The following is a 14,367-nucleotide window of genomic DNA, read 5'->3' on the forward strand; positions in this document are numbered from 1 at the left end:
TCTCTCTCTCCATCTCTCTCTGTCTGTTTCTCTATGTCTGTCTCTGTCTTTCTCTGCCTGTCTGTCTCTCTCTGACTCTCTCCCTCCCTGTCTGTCTGTTTCTCTCTGTTTGTCTATTTCTGTCTCTCTCTTTCTGCTTCTCTCTCTTTCTCTATCTCTGTCTCTCTCTCTTTCTGTTTCTCTGTGTCCATCTCTGTCTTTCTCTGTCTGTCTCTTTCTCTGTCTGTCTCTCTCTTTCTTTGTCTCTGTCTGTCTCTCTCTCTGCCTGTCTCTCTCACTGTGTCTGTCTTCTGTCTTACTGTCTTTCTCTGCCTGTCTCTCTCTCCCTCCCTTTCTCTGTCTCTCTGTCTCTCTCTTTCTGTTTCTCTCTGTCTGTCTCTGTGTGTCTGTCTGTTTCTCTCTTTCTGTCTCTCTCTTTCTGTTTCCTCTCTGTCTGTCTCTGTCTGCCTGTCTGTCTGTCTCTCTCTCTCTCCCTCCCTGTCTGTCTGTTTCTCTCTCTCTCTGTCTCTGTCTCTCTCTCTCTGTCTTTCTGTCTGTTTCTCTCTGTCTCTCTCTGTCCATCTCTGTCTTTCTATGTCTGTCTCTTTCTCTGTCAGTCTGTCAGACCCCCCATGCCGGAGAGGGCCCTGCCCCTTCCACAAAAGTGAGAAGCGCCTGCTTAGAGAGGCCAAGAGGAATCCAGACAGATGGGCCTTGCTAGGCTTCGCCACTCAGTGTATGATTTTGGGAGGTCGAGGCTGGGTCCCCACTTGGATGGAAGGGGCATTTTCAGACTTTTCTCTCTGTCACGTGTGGTGTCCCTACTTCTCGTATTTTCCTGATAAGCTCCTCGACTCAAAAATACATGCTTAAGGCCAGGTGTGGTGGCTTACGTCTGTCATCCCAGAACTTTGGAAGGCTGAGGCGGGGGATCACGTGAGGTTGGGATTTCAAGACCAGCCTTGCCACCACAGCGAAACCCTGTCTCTACTAAAAATACTAAACTGAGTCGGGTGCAGTGGGGTATGCGCCTGTAATGCCAGCTACTCGGGAGGCTGAGGCGGGAGAATCACTTGAATCTGGGAGGTGGAGGCTGCAGTGAGCCGAGATCGTGCCACTGCACTACAGCCTGGGCTGTAGAGTGAGTGGGACTCTGTCTCTAAACAAACAAACAAACAAATAAATAAATAAATAAATAAATAAATAAATAAATGTATTCTTTTCCATGCTGACTGACACTTGCAGACATCAGTTGTCTTTGGGCATCATCTAGTGGCCACTGTTATTGAAAGTCTAGGTGACATGGAGGGAGGTCTCGCAGACTTCACCGAGCCTGGGGCAACCGGTTTCTCTCTCTCCCTTCTGGAGGCCTCTCCCTCTCTCCCTGGTTGCCTAGGGAACCTCCGCCCTGGCGGGGGCCCTATTGTTCTTTGATCAGCGCTTTAGTTTTCTTTGTGTGTTGGAGTCTTTCATGCGCATAGACTTTTCTACTTGCGTTTTAGGAGGGGTCAGTTTAATTTTCAAGTTGCCCCCTGGCTCCCCCCACTACCCACGTCCCTTTATCTTCATTTAGTGAGTCAGTTAGGCGGGTTCCTCCCAACCCCCCACCCCCCGCCTCCCAACACCCTGCTTGGAAACCTTCCAGAGCCACCCCAGTGTGCCTCCGTCTTCTCTCCCCTTCCCCCACCCCTTACCGGGGATCTCATTCTTGCCAGGCTGACATTTGCAACGGTGGGAGTCAGGCCTCACTCAGTGGCCACCGTTTTTGAAGATGGGGGTGGCACGGTCCCAATTCCCTGGAGGCAGCTCGGGGCCCTTGACCCGTGTGGGCAAGCAGGCGGGTCTGCTCTTTTGGGGTTTTTTTCCCCCGTGTCCCTCCTCAGGCCTCCCTCCCTAGGAAATCTTCACCCTGGATGGGTCTCAATCACCTTTTATCATGATGTTTTAGTTTCTCCGCCCTCCGGCCAACATAGTTTCACAATGGGAATGGCATCACAGCTCTAGTCTAGGCCTTCTTATTATTTGCCCAAAATAGAAACGTTTTCTGAAAACTAATACTTTGCTCACTTAAAATTTCCAGGAACGGTGCCTTGGCCCGTGTTTGTTGTTTTGTTTTGTTTGGTTCGTGTTTTTCCGTTTTCGTATGTATTTCTTTTCAGGTGAAGTCGAAATCCCCAGTTTTCAGGAAGACGTATATTTTCCCCAAGACATGTTAGCTGCTGTTTTCTCCTGTCGTTAACTAGCGCTTTTGTGAATCTCTCAACGTGTAGTGAGAGCCGGTTGATGTTTACTTCAGAACATCTTATTTTCTAGAAATCCTTAAGTGAATGCTGCTGCTGCTCTTGCTGCTGCTGCTGCTCTTGTTGCTGTTGTTGTTGTTTTCAAAGCACACCCCGGCCACCCTTAAAGGAATCAAAAGCATTATAAAATATGTGTAATTATTTCCTGAGCACGCCCTTCCTCCTCCTCTCTCTCTCTGTCTGTCTCTGTCTCTCTCTTTCTCTGTCTTCTCTCTCTCTCTGTCTCTCTCTCTGTCTGCCTGTCTCTCTCACTGTGTCTGTCTTCTGTCTTACTCCCTTTCTTTGCTTGTCTGTCTCTCTCTCTGCCTGTCTGTCTGTCTCTCTCTCTCTCCCTGTCTGTCTGTTTCTCTCTGTCTCTCTTTCTCTGACTGTCTCTTTCTTTCTCTCTGTCTTTCTGTCTCTGTGTGTCTCTCTCTCTGCCTGTCTCTCTCACAGTGACTGTCTTCTTTCTTTCTCTACCTGCCTGTCTCTCTCTCTCTCTTTCTCTCTCTCTGTCTCTCTCTCTCTTTGTTTCTCTCTGTCTCTCTCTGTCTGTCTCGTCTTTCTCTATCTGTCTCTTTGTCTGTATCTCTCTTTCTTTCTTTGTCTCGCTGTCTCTGTCTCTGTCTCTCTCACTGTGTCTGTCTTCTGTCTTATTCTCTTTCTCTGCCTGTCTGTCAGTCTCTCTCCCTGTCTGTCTGTCTCTCTCTCTCCCTGTCTGTCTGTTTTTCCTCTCTCTCTTTGCCTGTCTGTCTCTCTGTCTCTGTCTCTCTGTCTCTCTCTCTCTGTGTCTGTCTTCTGTCTTACTGTCTTTCTCTGCCTGTCTGTCTCTCTCTCTCCTTGTCTGTTTCTAGGTCTCTTTCTCTGTCTCTGTCTGTCTCTCTCTCTTTCTCTCTGTTTCTCTCTCTCCCTCTGTCTGTCTCTTTCTCTCTCTCTTTCCCTCTGTCTGTCTCTCTCTTTCTTTCTCTCTATCTCTCCAACTCTCTCTGTCTCTGTGTGTGTGTGTGTGTCTGCTTTCTGCCTTACTCTCTTTCTCTGCCTGTCTGTCTGCCTGTCGGTCTGTCTCTCTCTCTCTGTCTGTCTCTCTCTCTTTCTGTCTGTCTCTCTTTCAGTTTCTCTCTATCTCTGTCCATTTGTGTCTTTCTCTGTGTCTTTATCTGTCTGTCTCTCTCTCTTTCTGTCTTTCTCTCTTTGTGTATCTTTGTGTCTCTCTGTCTGTCTCTGTTTGTTCTGTCTCTCTCTGTCTATCTCTCGCTCGCTCGCTCTCTGGCTGTCTCTATCTTCTGCCCTCTCGTTCTTGGCAAAATAAGTTCAAGTACATCTAATCTAATCCCTTACCACGGCCTGAATTCTTAACTTTAGACATCCCAGATTTGATCTCCCTACAGAATGCTGTACAGAACTGGAGAGTTGATTTCTGGACTTGGATACCTCGTAGATACTACATATTAATAAATATCCAACCCTAAAATCTGGCATTGCTTCTAGCTCGACTGTCTCGAAATATCATATCTCTGTTCACCTAGGATGCTGGGAGCGTTTTCTCAATGTGCATCTGCTCATGTCCTCCATGACCTATGACCAAGCCCTGTCCGTTCTGTCTCAAATATGTATCTGCAAACACTTCTCTCCATTTCCGCAACTACCCATGGCCCTTTGTGGAACCACTGGCTCTTTGAAAAAAAATCCCAGAAGTGACTTTGGCTTTTTGGCTAGGAGGTCTAAACCTGCTGAGAACTTTCCTGCCCAGGATTCTGTGTGAACAAAAGTGCTTCTGCTGGGAGCTGGGATCCTCGGGACCATGCTTGCTAGTGCTGGATGAGTCTCTGGAAGGATGCACGGGACTCTGCAAAGCTGACCTGTAACACCGAGGTCCAATGGATACCTCTGCATTGGCCCGAGGTCTCCAACGTACATCACCGTCACCAACCATCTCCGTCAGCATCCTTGTGAGCCTGGCCAAGGCCCCGACTCCGGGGAGACTCTTGGTAGCCCGGCCTTCGTTGACTATAGTCCAAAGGGATGATGACTCCACCCACAAGATCCCCATTGAACTGCGATGTGGAGCAAAGGTCAGAGAGGGGACCAGGAGGGGAGACGTCCTGACAGGAGATGAGTTCCCTAGCCTCTGGCCAACCCACTCATGTCCCACGTACTGGGCACCCATGGGACACCACCGCTTTATCCCCTCCTCTGTCCACAGCCACCCCAACCCCACCCCGCAACACACGCACAAACGCTGGAGGTTACAAAACCACACGGCGTGAATAGAGCCTGATGCAGCGACAGCTCATTTCATGAGGTGGGGGGGTGGGATGGGGTGGGGTGGGGTGGGGGTCTGTAGAGAGCCCGATTCTCCCTCGTGGGTGGCTACAGGATACAAATGAATATTGCTTTTTGGGTGGAGGGGCTTCTTTAGGCTGTCACGTTTGTGGGACTGTCTCTCAAACCCTTCCTTGAGTCCACAAAATAGATTCCACCCCACCCCTCAACGTTTCCCCTGGTGCTGGATGTATCCTGTCAAGAGACCTGAGCCTGACACGTTGAGTTAAACAGCTTTATTGGCTTTCTGTGTTTGTTTGCTTATGAGATGGAGTCTTGCTCTGTCCCCCCGCGGCTAGAGTGCAGTGGCGAGGTCTCAGCTCACTGCAACCTCTGTCTCCTGGGTTAGAGTGATTCTCCTGCCTCAGCACCACCATGCCTGGCTCATTTTTTTATTTTTGGTAGACAAGGGATTTGACCCTGTTTCATTGGTTTTCACTGGAGATTCTAGATTCGAGTCACACCTCATCGTGTGCCACATAATGACTTCTTTTTTTTTTTTTAAAGCACAATATATCTGCTTTATTTGAGTGGCTTTGTATATCGTTATGATTGTGTTATAGATGAAGAAAAGATATTAAACACGGTGCTAATGATAGTGAAAGTGAAAACAAAAGAATGGTTATCTATTTAGTAGTTAGAATAAAGTTGCTCAGTATTTCGAGTTACCTAAATATGTCAGCATTTAAACTCCTCCTACTAAAAACTTGCCAATCTGAATAATCCTCCTTTAAACACAATTTTTGATATGGTTAAGGTTTTTAAGAATGTGACTCTTGTAGAATAGCTGAACAGACAATATACATTTAAAAAACAACAGCACAAGGATCAACCAGATTTGGGAAAAAATAAAAAAAAAAACACAAGCCTTATGAAGAACTGAGTTCTTAAAATATTATGGAGAACATAGCTATTGGAAAAGAAGGCAATATTGGCAAGTTGATTGTTAAATTTGTCAGCAAAAGCTAGCACTATTTTTTTGGCAATCTTTCAGGCACTGCAACTACTACTGCAAAATGTGATATAATCCATTGAACAACATATTCACCAATCAAAAAATATTTTAGTAATATAATGCTTCATATTTAGAAGCAAATCAAGTATTAAAACTCAACTGCTATAATAATTAACCCCAAAGATAACCATATCTGACAAAAAAGCTTCCACAGAGTTACGACTTCAGAATTATACTTTCTCTTGATATTTACTTATTTATTTTATTTTATTTTATTTTATTTATTTTATTTTATTTTATTTTATTTTATTTTATTTTTTTCTTGAGACGGCGTCTCACTCTGTCACCCAGGCTGGAGTGCAATGGCATAATCTTGACTCACTGCAACCTCCACTTCCCAGGTTCAAGCGATTCTCCTGCCTCAGCCTCCTGAGTAGCTGGGACTACAGGCACCCACCACCATGCCCAGCTAATTTTTATACTTTTAATATAGACGGATTTTCACCATGTTGGCCAGGATGGTCTCGATCTCTTGATATGATCTGCCTGCCTTTGCCTCCCAAAGTGCTGGGATGACAGGCATGAGCCACCATGCCTGGCCTTCTCTTGATATTTAAACTTTTATGTCAGTCCAGAAAAATACAATAAATGTCAACAGTAAGTATGGTGTTGAGGCAGAAGTAGGACCAAACGTTTTCATATGTTACTCAGTTGATAACAATATGGCCTGGGTAGTAGTAATTTCCTATGTGTCTACTTATACACAAATACAAAAAAGTAAAACAGAGATACTGCTAAATAAAAGGATACACTAAGTTCTTAATAGTAACTCAATAAACTGGAACACTGTCAAAAAGCAGCAACTAGTGAATTTTTCGGTGTTTTTTTCTATTATCCAATAAGTGAATTATGCTATTCCTTTCCAATTTCCCAAGCACTTTTTGTCCCAATCACCATTTCTGTGTTTGAAGAAAAAGTAACAAATCAATTAACAAAACTAAACAAGCAAACAAACAAAACACAACTACAGTATTTGCAAAAGTTTGGTAGAAGACTGAAACTGTTGAGTATAAGCATCTGGTATTCTATTATAATTAGTTAACTGAAGAGTTTGTTAAAGACATACATTTCATAAGAAAACATGTTACTTTGAAGTTATTGACCAGTATGTACCATCCCTAAGTATTAGTAACCAAATTCATGACAATAAAGAGCTATCTAACAAGAAAAATTAGTGACTACCAGCACCATCAACAAGATTTGTCTTTACACTTCATTACCACTTACCATGCATTATAATGTCTAGGATTGACTCTGATAGCATTTCGAAAACAAGCTAATGCTTTGTCCAATTCTTCAGTTAAGACAAACTCTCGCCCTAATAGAGTATAGGCATAAGCATAATTTGGATCCACTTGGATAGCCCTCTGGAAGAATTTAATTGCAATATCGTGTTCCCGCTGCAGACTGAAACAGTTCCCTGCAGCACACCAGGCCTCTGGCGAATTTTTATCCATGTCTGTTAAGTCTTTTGACAGAAATGAAAGAGAGACATCTTTTTGAAGACGCCAAAGTGTTGTAGAGTAGATTTCCATGCCATCGACTCTATAATTCTCAATCCTTCTAACCTCTGAGAATATTCTTTCAGCTTGCATGTACTCTGAAAGTTCAAAATAGGACCTTCCAATTTGGCACAGTACCCAACCAGTATTGAAGTGGTGAGAAGGTAGATGGCTCAAAATATTTATAGCTTCTTTGCAGTAGTATGAACACAAAGCTAAATAACCTTTCCCACTTTCACGAAGAAGGCTCATCAAGCCTTCTGCTGCTGCTTTTTGTAGATTAAAAGCCTGAATCTGATGTGTGATTATGGATATTTTCTCTTCTGAATTGATGGAAGAGTCCAATTTTGTAACTTCCAGGTTGTCATTTATATTAGGTTGAGTTATTCCTCCTTTATTAGTTTTACTTTTTGTTTTTCTGTTTGGGGTTTTAGGTGGAAATTTCATTTTTAATTTCTTCCTATTCTCTTTGGTTGTGGAACTGTCACTAATAAAGAGTCATGAAGTTTTTTGATGCAGTGCATTTCGGGGAGATGTCATAGTGGGGCTCATTACCTGAGGTGTTGCACTTATTTATGGACCAGAACTTTCTGTTTGTGAAATAATTGGAGTTACCTCTCGGCTATTTCCACTCTGCGAGAAGTCAGACTTTGCTCCAGTTTGGCCAATTCTGGCAACATACTTTTTTGAAGGGGCTCCTGTGGATGGCACATCAATTACAGAAGGTGTATTAGTGTAGTTTTGTAAATAAGATCCATCTCCAGGACTTGGGGTTTCTAATGGTAAAATCCCAAAACTTGGGGTTTATGGACTAAGAGCTGCTGGTCCTGTTAATAAACTTCGACCAGTTTTTGGTTTATTTTGAACTTGTTTAGATAATATGGAAGTTCCTGTTCCCAGTGGGACAGTATCAGGTGAAATTACAGCTGAATCAATAGAAGACACTGGGGAATCTGTAATCAAAGAATACTTTGAATTGGAAGATTCTAAATTCAATCTGTTTAATTCAATTGTGTCCTGGGGTGTTTCCGTAAGAACGGTCTCAGGCTGTCTGTGACATAAACTGTGATTAGGTACTTGTGTTGTGCAAGAGCTGGGCAGACAGTTGCTAAAGTTCTGTAAAGATGTGAATTTAAATGTTTGGTCAGGATCTGGCTTTTCACCTATTTCACATAATGATTCAAAGGGATACCAGAGGAAAGGATTTAAACTAAGTCTCTTTTGGTAACCTTCTGATCCTTTGGCAAGCCGATCTGTCTTGCAATATACATGTCCCAACAATGGAAGGGGAAAGCAAGCTGAATCACCAAACTCAGTGACAATATCATCATGGCTTTTCTGCTTATTAAACACTCCACAAGATAAGATTTGTTCCCAGTCTGCAAGCTTACTGAGATCAACACAACATTTTGCAAGCTGGTATTTGCATTGCGGTGCAGGACAACTGTGACTTTTCAAGAGTCTATATGCTTTATAGGCCTTTTCTGGGAGGCAAGAACAGGTCGCCAGTAAAAACAAGGCTTCTTCTGAGTGTACTTCTGCATAAAGGCCTTCTGTGAGGAAAACCCCATCTCGGTAAGCATAGTGGTTTAGTGCTTGGCATAGAGCATCCTGGACGGGTTCCTGCAGCACGGTCATCCTCGAGGCTCAGGCCCAATTTCTGCAGTGCCTCAGGCAACACCCCACGCCACCCACCCCCCTCCGCCATGTAGCGGCTCCGGCCAGGCCAGCCTCGGCTCATTTAAATTCACCAGTTACCGGGGAATGGAGGAGGCCAAGCCAGAATGACTTCTTTATCCTGCTGACTCTGGAAAGCCCGGCCCCTTGTGATCCATTGCAAAGTGAAAGTCACCTCGTGTTTGGAAAACGGATCCGCTCCCATGTTCAGTGGAGCGATGTGGCATGTAGGACGAAGGACTCTGTTCCTTCTGATTTGGTCTGCACGGTGGTGCCTAGGGCTGGAGCTCTCTCTGTGCAGACCGCTGACTCCCTCTACCTTGGGTTCCATCGGCCCCACCCTGGGACATGAGCCTTGGCAGATTCTGGCCCGTCCTGGCCCTTAAGTCGCTGTCAGAAACCCCATCTTGTGTTCGGATGCCCCGAATAACTGTGGCTCGTGCATCTCTGGAAACATTGGAAATCTCTCCTCTACGCATGGTCACCTAAAACCCCAGGAGCTCGAGAAACACGTCCGCCATCCACCTCACTGCTTTCGGAGAGAATGCTGTGAGTCTCTTGCCGAATCTCTCTTGACTTGAGTTCTTCATGGGTGTGTGGTTAAGACGTAGTGAGACCAGATGTATTAACTCAGGCCGGGTGTTTGTGGCTCATACCTGTAACCCCAACACTTTGGGAGGTCGAGGCTGTAGGATCCCTTGAGGAATTGCCTAACCCAGGGGAGGTTGAGGCTGCAGTGTGTGAGCCATAATGGTGTCACTGCGCTCCAGTCTGGGTGAAAGACAGGGTGAGGCCCTGTCACAGGCAGGCAGACAGGCAGGCAGGCAGACAGACAACAGCTGTATTATGTTCATCTCAGGGTAGGAAGCAAAAATAACAGAATACAGCCCTTAATTCTTTTTTTTTTTTGGGATGGAGTTTCACTCTTGGTGCCCATGCTGGAGTGCAATGACACCATCTCGGCTCACCGCAACCTCCACCTCCCATGTTCAAGTGATTCTCCTGCCTCAGCCTCCTGAGTAGCTGGGATTACAGGCATGTGCCACCACAACCGGCTGATTTTGTATTGTTAGTAGAGACAGCATTTCTCCGTGTGGTCAGGCAGGTCTCAAACTGGCCACCTCATGTGATCTGCCCACCTCGGCCTCCCAAAGTGCTGGGATGACAGGTGTGAGCCATTGTGCCCAGCCAGCTACGTTTTCTTTCAAATTTTCAATTTTAATCTATTTATTATTATTATTATTATTATTATTTTGAGACGAAATCTCACTCTGTTGCCCAGACTGGAGTGCAGTGGCGTGATGTCGGCTCACTGCAAGCTCTGCCTTCTGGGTCCACCCCATTCTCCTGTCCCAGCCTCCCAAGTAGCTGGGACTACAGACGCCCACCACCATGCCTGGCTAATTTTTTGTATTTTGAGTAGAGACGGGTTTTCACTGTGGTAGCCAGGATGGTCTCGATCTCCTGATCCCCATGATCCGCCCACCTCGGCCTCCCAAAGTGATGGGATTACAGGCTTGAGTCACCGTGCCCGGCCTATTTATCTATTTATTAACTTTGAGTCCAGGTTCTGAAACCAGTTAGTTTTTGTATTTTTTTAGAGACGAGGTTTCACCATGTTGCCAAGGCTTGGATCGAGGGATCCACCTTCCCTCACCTCCCAAAGTGCGGAGATGACAGGCGTGAGCCTACTGCACTCGGCTCCCCCCTTCCACCCCCAGCTTATCACTCATGTGCCGGAGGCCCAGCGGTGGTGTGTGTTTCCCATCCCTAGCGCCCCCTCCTCCGGTCACCACCATGGTGTCCGCGATTGGGTCCTGAGGGAGCTCGTTGGTGTGGGGGTTGAGGCGGTTGAGTGAGACGCACCCCTGCCATGCAGGGAAGGGCGCCGCCTGGTCTGCTGAATGCAGGTCCCGTGCTCCCCTCTGGCGGTTGTGCGCGGGGTATGTTAATGATCGCAGTGGGCTGGGGCAGGTGACGCATGTGCCGGCCGGCCGCCGAGGGGCTACCGTTCTGCCTCTGACTGGTTGTGTGTGGGTTTACTTGGAGGTGCTTTGCCTGGGAGATAGGAGGTGGGTGGACGGGGAGTCCTTAGGGGATTGCGCGCATGCGCAGCGGCGAGGTCCCCTGCCCAGACCGCGAAGGCTCAAGGTTGCCTCACGCAGATTTTTCCTGGTACCGCAAGCCCCCCCCTTCTCCAGGCATCCCTAAGCACCTCTGCAGGCCCGACGAGGGGTGACTGGTGGGTGGGGAGTGTGACCCACCCTCGGTGAGAAAGCCTTCTCTAGCGATCCGAGAGGTGTGCCTTTGGGGTACCGGATTCCCCGGCCTGCTGCCTCTCTCTGCGTTAAGGTAGCACTGCCGTAGCGACTCGCTTGCAGAGGACACTCCTCCGCTTCCCCGTCGACAGGGTGAGGGGGGAAGAGAGAGGGTTCCCCGGCCTCCGCAGTGGGGACCGAGGGCGGCTCATTGCCTACTGTGTGGCCCACGCCTCCTCCTTCCGAGTCTGTGCGCGAGCAGTGGCTGTGCCCGGCGTTTCATCTGGTGAGTGACCCGCTCCACTGCAAGCTGGCTCTTCGCCTGCTCCCCTGTGGAGTAGCGACCGTGCTGACGACCGCATTTGCATTGCACGGGGTTGGGCCGCCTGGCCATGGGAAGCATCCCAAGTGGGGGGCGCATCGTTCTCCCAGAGCTTGACCAGGTTGGAGGATGGACGGGAAATGAGCAACGTGGCCTTGGCATTGGGTTTGTGGCTGAGGTCGCTTTGGGGTCCCAATGGCAGGACCTGGGGCTCATGAGGTGGGTCTTGGTGAGTGCCGAGGGCCATCCGGCATCCTAGATGGGGAGCCGTGGGACCTCCCTCGTGCCTGTGGTGGTGGGATCCCGTGGCCGTGTTTTCCTGGTGGCCCGGCCATGCCTGAGGTTTCTCCCCGAGCCGCCCCTCTGCGGGCTCCCCGGTGCCCTTGCCCTTGCAGTCCCTAGCCTTGCCTGTCTGTGCCCCCCTCCCTGCCCACTGATCCTCTCTCCCTGGGCGGCTCACCAGCTTAGGCTGTGGTGGCCCCGTCTGGGACTAAACCCAGCTCCGCCTTGTGGGGCACTGCCACCGGCCACTGTTTGGCCTGTTGTCTGTGTCTCCGGGTGTGCGCCTTTGGGACCAAGTCGGCGGCGCCCCACTTGGGCTTGGTGGGCACCTGGAGGGTTTGGTGTCAGCCTGCAGCACGTGTGGGGGAGAGGGTTCCAGGGGCTGGACGCGATGGCGGCAGCGGTGGTGGAGCCGCGGGCTTGCCGAAGGCCAGTCAGACACTCTAGGTACTGCGCCGAGACACCTTCGTGCTCAGAGGCCGCTGGCAGTGAGATCCCAGGCACCGTGGTCCGCTTCTCGTTCGCTGTCCAAACGTCGGGGCCACCCTGCGCCTGCCGCATGCGAATGGCCGCCAGTCCCTCGTGGCTGCCGTGCACGGGTCGGGCGGTGTGCCTCCTCGCACTTGGGCATGAAGGGTTGGGAGTGGTGAGCCCGTGGGGGGGTGTTGTGTCGTGTGGGTGGATGGGATGTACGGTTCCCTGCCCCACTGCCCCCCTCCCACCACCCCACACTGTTCCCTCCCTCTCACACGCCCCGTCACCCTCCCTGCCATGCCCATCCTCGCGACTGGGACTCTTGGCTCATCCTCGTGAGGCCCGGAGGCCGCTTTCTACCTACATGGTTGATCCTACCAGAACCATATGCTTGTCTCAAAGATTAAGCCATACATGTCTAAGTACGCAGGGCCAGTACACTGAAACTGTTAATGGCTCATTAAATATGTCATGTTTCTTTTGGTTGCTTGCTCCTCTCCTACTTGGAAAACTGTAGTAATTCTAGAGCTAATACATGCCAAATGGTGCTGACTCAATTCATGGGGAAGATGTGTGCATTTGTCAGATCAAAACCAACTCTGTCAGCCCCTCTCTGGCCCCGGCCGGGGGGGTCGGATGCCGACGGCTTTGGTGACTCTAGATAACCTCAGGCCAATCGCACGCCCCCAGTGGCAGCAACGACCCATTTGAATGTCTGCCCTATCAACTTTCAATGGTAGTCGCTGTGCCTACCATGGTGACCATGGGTGACAGGGAATCAGGGTTCGATTCTGGAGAGGGAGCCTGAGAAACGGCTACCACATTCAAGGAAGGCAGCAGGTGCGCAAATTACCCACTCCCTACCCAGGGAGGTAGTGATGAAAAGTAACAATACAGGACTCTTTCGAGGCCCTGTAATTGGAATGAGTCCACTTTAAATCTTTCAACAAGGATCCATTGGAGGGCAAGTCTGGTGCCAGCAGCCACGGTAATTCCAGCTCCAATAGCGTATATTAAAGTTGCTGCAGTTAAAAAGCTCCTAGTTGGATCTTGGGAGAGGGTGGGTGGGTGAGTCACAGCCCGTCCCCACCCCTTGCCTCTCGGCACCCCCTCGATGCTCTTAGCTGAGTGTCCCGTGGCACGAAGCGTTTACTTTCAAAAAGTTAGAGTTTTCAAAGCAGGCCCGAGCCGCCTGGATACCGCAGCTAGGAATGATAGAATAGGACCGCGGTTCTATTTTGTTGGTTTTCGGAACTGAGGCCATGATTAAGAGGGATGGCCGGGGGCATTCGTATTGCGCCGCTAGAGGTGAAATTCTTGGACTGGCGCAGTTCGGACCAGAGCGAAAGCATTTGCCAAGAATGATTTCGTTAACCAAGAATGAAAGTTGGACGTTCCAAGACAATCAGATAGCGTCGTAGTTCCGACGATATACAATGCCGACTGGTGATGCAGCGGCGTTATTTCCATGACCCGTTGGGCAGCTTCCAAGGAACCAGTCTTTGGGTTTTTGGGTTTCTGGGGGAGTAGGGTTGCAAAGCTGAAACTTAAAGGAATTGGTGGAAAGGCACCACCAGGAGTGGAGCCTGCAGCTTAATTTGACTCAACACGGGAAATATCACCCAGCCTGGACACGGACAGGTTTGACTGATAGCTCTTTCTCAATTCCATGAGTGCTGGTGCATGGCCTTAGTTGGTGAAGTGATTTGTCTGGTTAATTCTGATAATGAACAAGACTGTGGAATGCTAACTAGTTATGCAACCCCCGAGCGGTGGGCGTCCCCCAAATTCTCAGAGGGACAAGTGGCATTCAGCCACCCAAGATTGAGCAATAACAGGTCTGTGATGCCCTTAGATGTCCAGTGCTGCATGCACGCTACACTGACTGGCTCAGCGTGTGCCTACCCTATGTGGCAGATGCGGGTAACCTGTTGAACCCCATTGGTGATGGTGATCGGGGATTGCAATTATTCCCCATGAATGATGAATTCCCAGTAAGTGCGGGTCATAGGCTTGCATGAAGTCCCTGCCCTTTGTACACACCGCCGGTAGCTACTACTGATTGGATGGTTTAGTGAGGCCCTTGGATCGGCCCCGCCAGGTCAGCCCACTGCCCTGGCGGAGCACTGAGAAGACAGTTTGACTTGACTACCTAGAGGAATTAAAAATCGCAACAAAGTTTCCGTAGGTGAACTTGCGGGGGGATCATTAATGGAGAAGAGCGAAACCGGGTAGGCACCACCGCGTCTTTCCTCCT

General features: G+C 48.8%; 2 pseudogenes; both read right to left on the minus strand.

The window, feature by feature from the left end:
• Nucleotides 1–6,818: 6,818 nt before the first annotated feature.
• Nucleotides 6,819–8,735, minus strand: LOC129029594 (cell division cycle protein 27 homolog; annotated as a pseudogene).
• Nucleotides 8,736–9,049: 314 nt separating this feature from the next.
• On the minus strand, nucleotides 9,050–12,415 carry LOC129029595 (trithorax group protein osa-like; annotated as a pseudogene).
• Nucleotides 12,416–14,367: the final 1,952 nt, after the last annotated feature.

This window comes from Pongo pygmaeus, chromosome 13 (assembly GCF_028885625.2).
Source record: "Pongo pygmaeus isolate AG05252 chromosome 13, NHGRI_mPonPyg2-v2.0_pri, whole genome shotgun sequence".
Taxonomy (NCBI): Eukaryota; Metazoa; Chordata; class Mammalia; order Primates; family Hominidae; genus Pongo; species Pongo pygmaeus.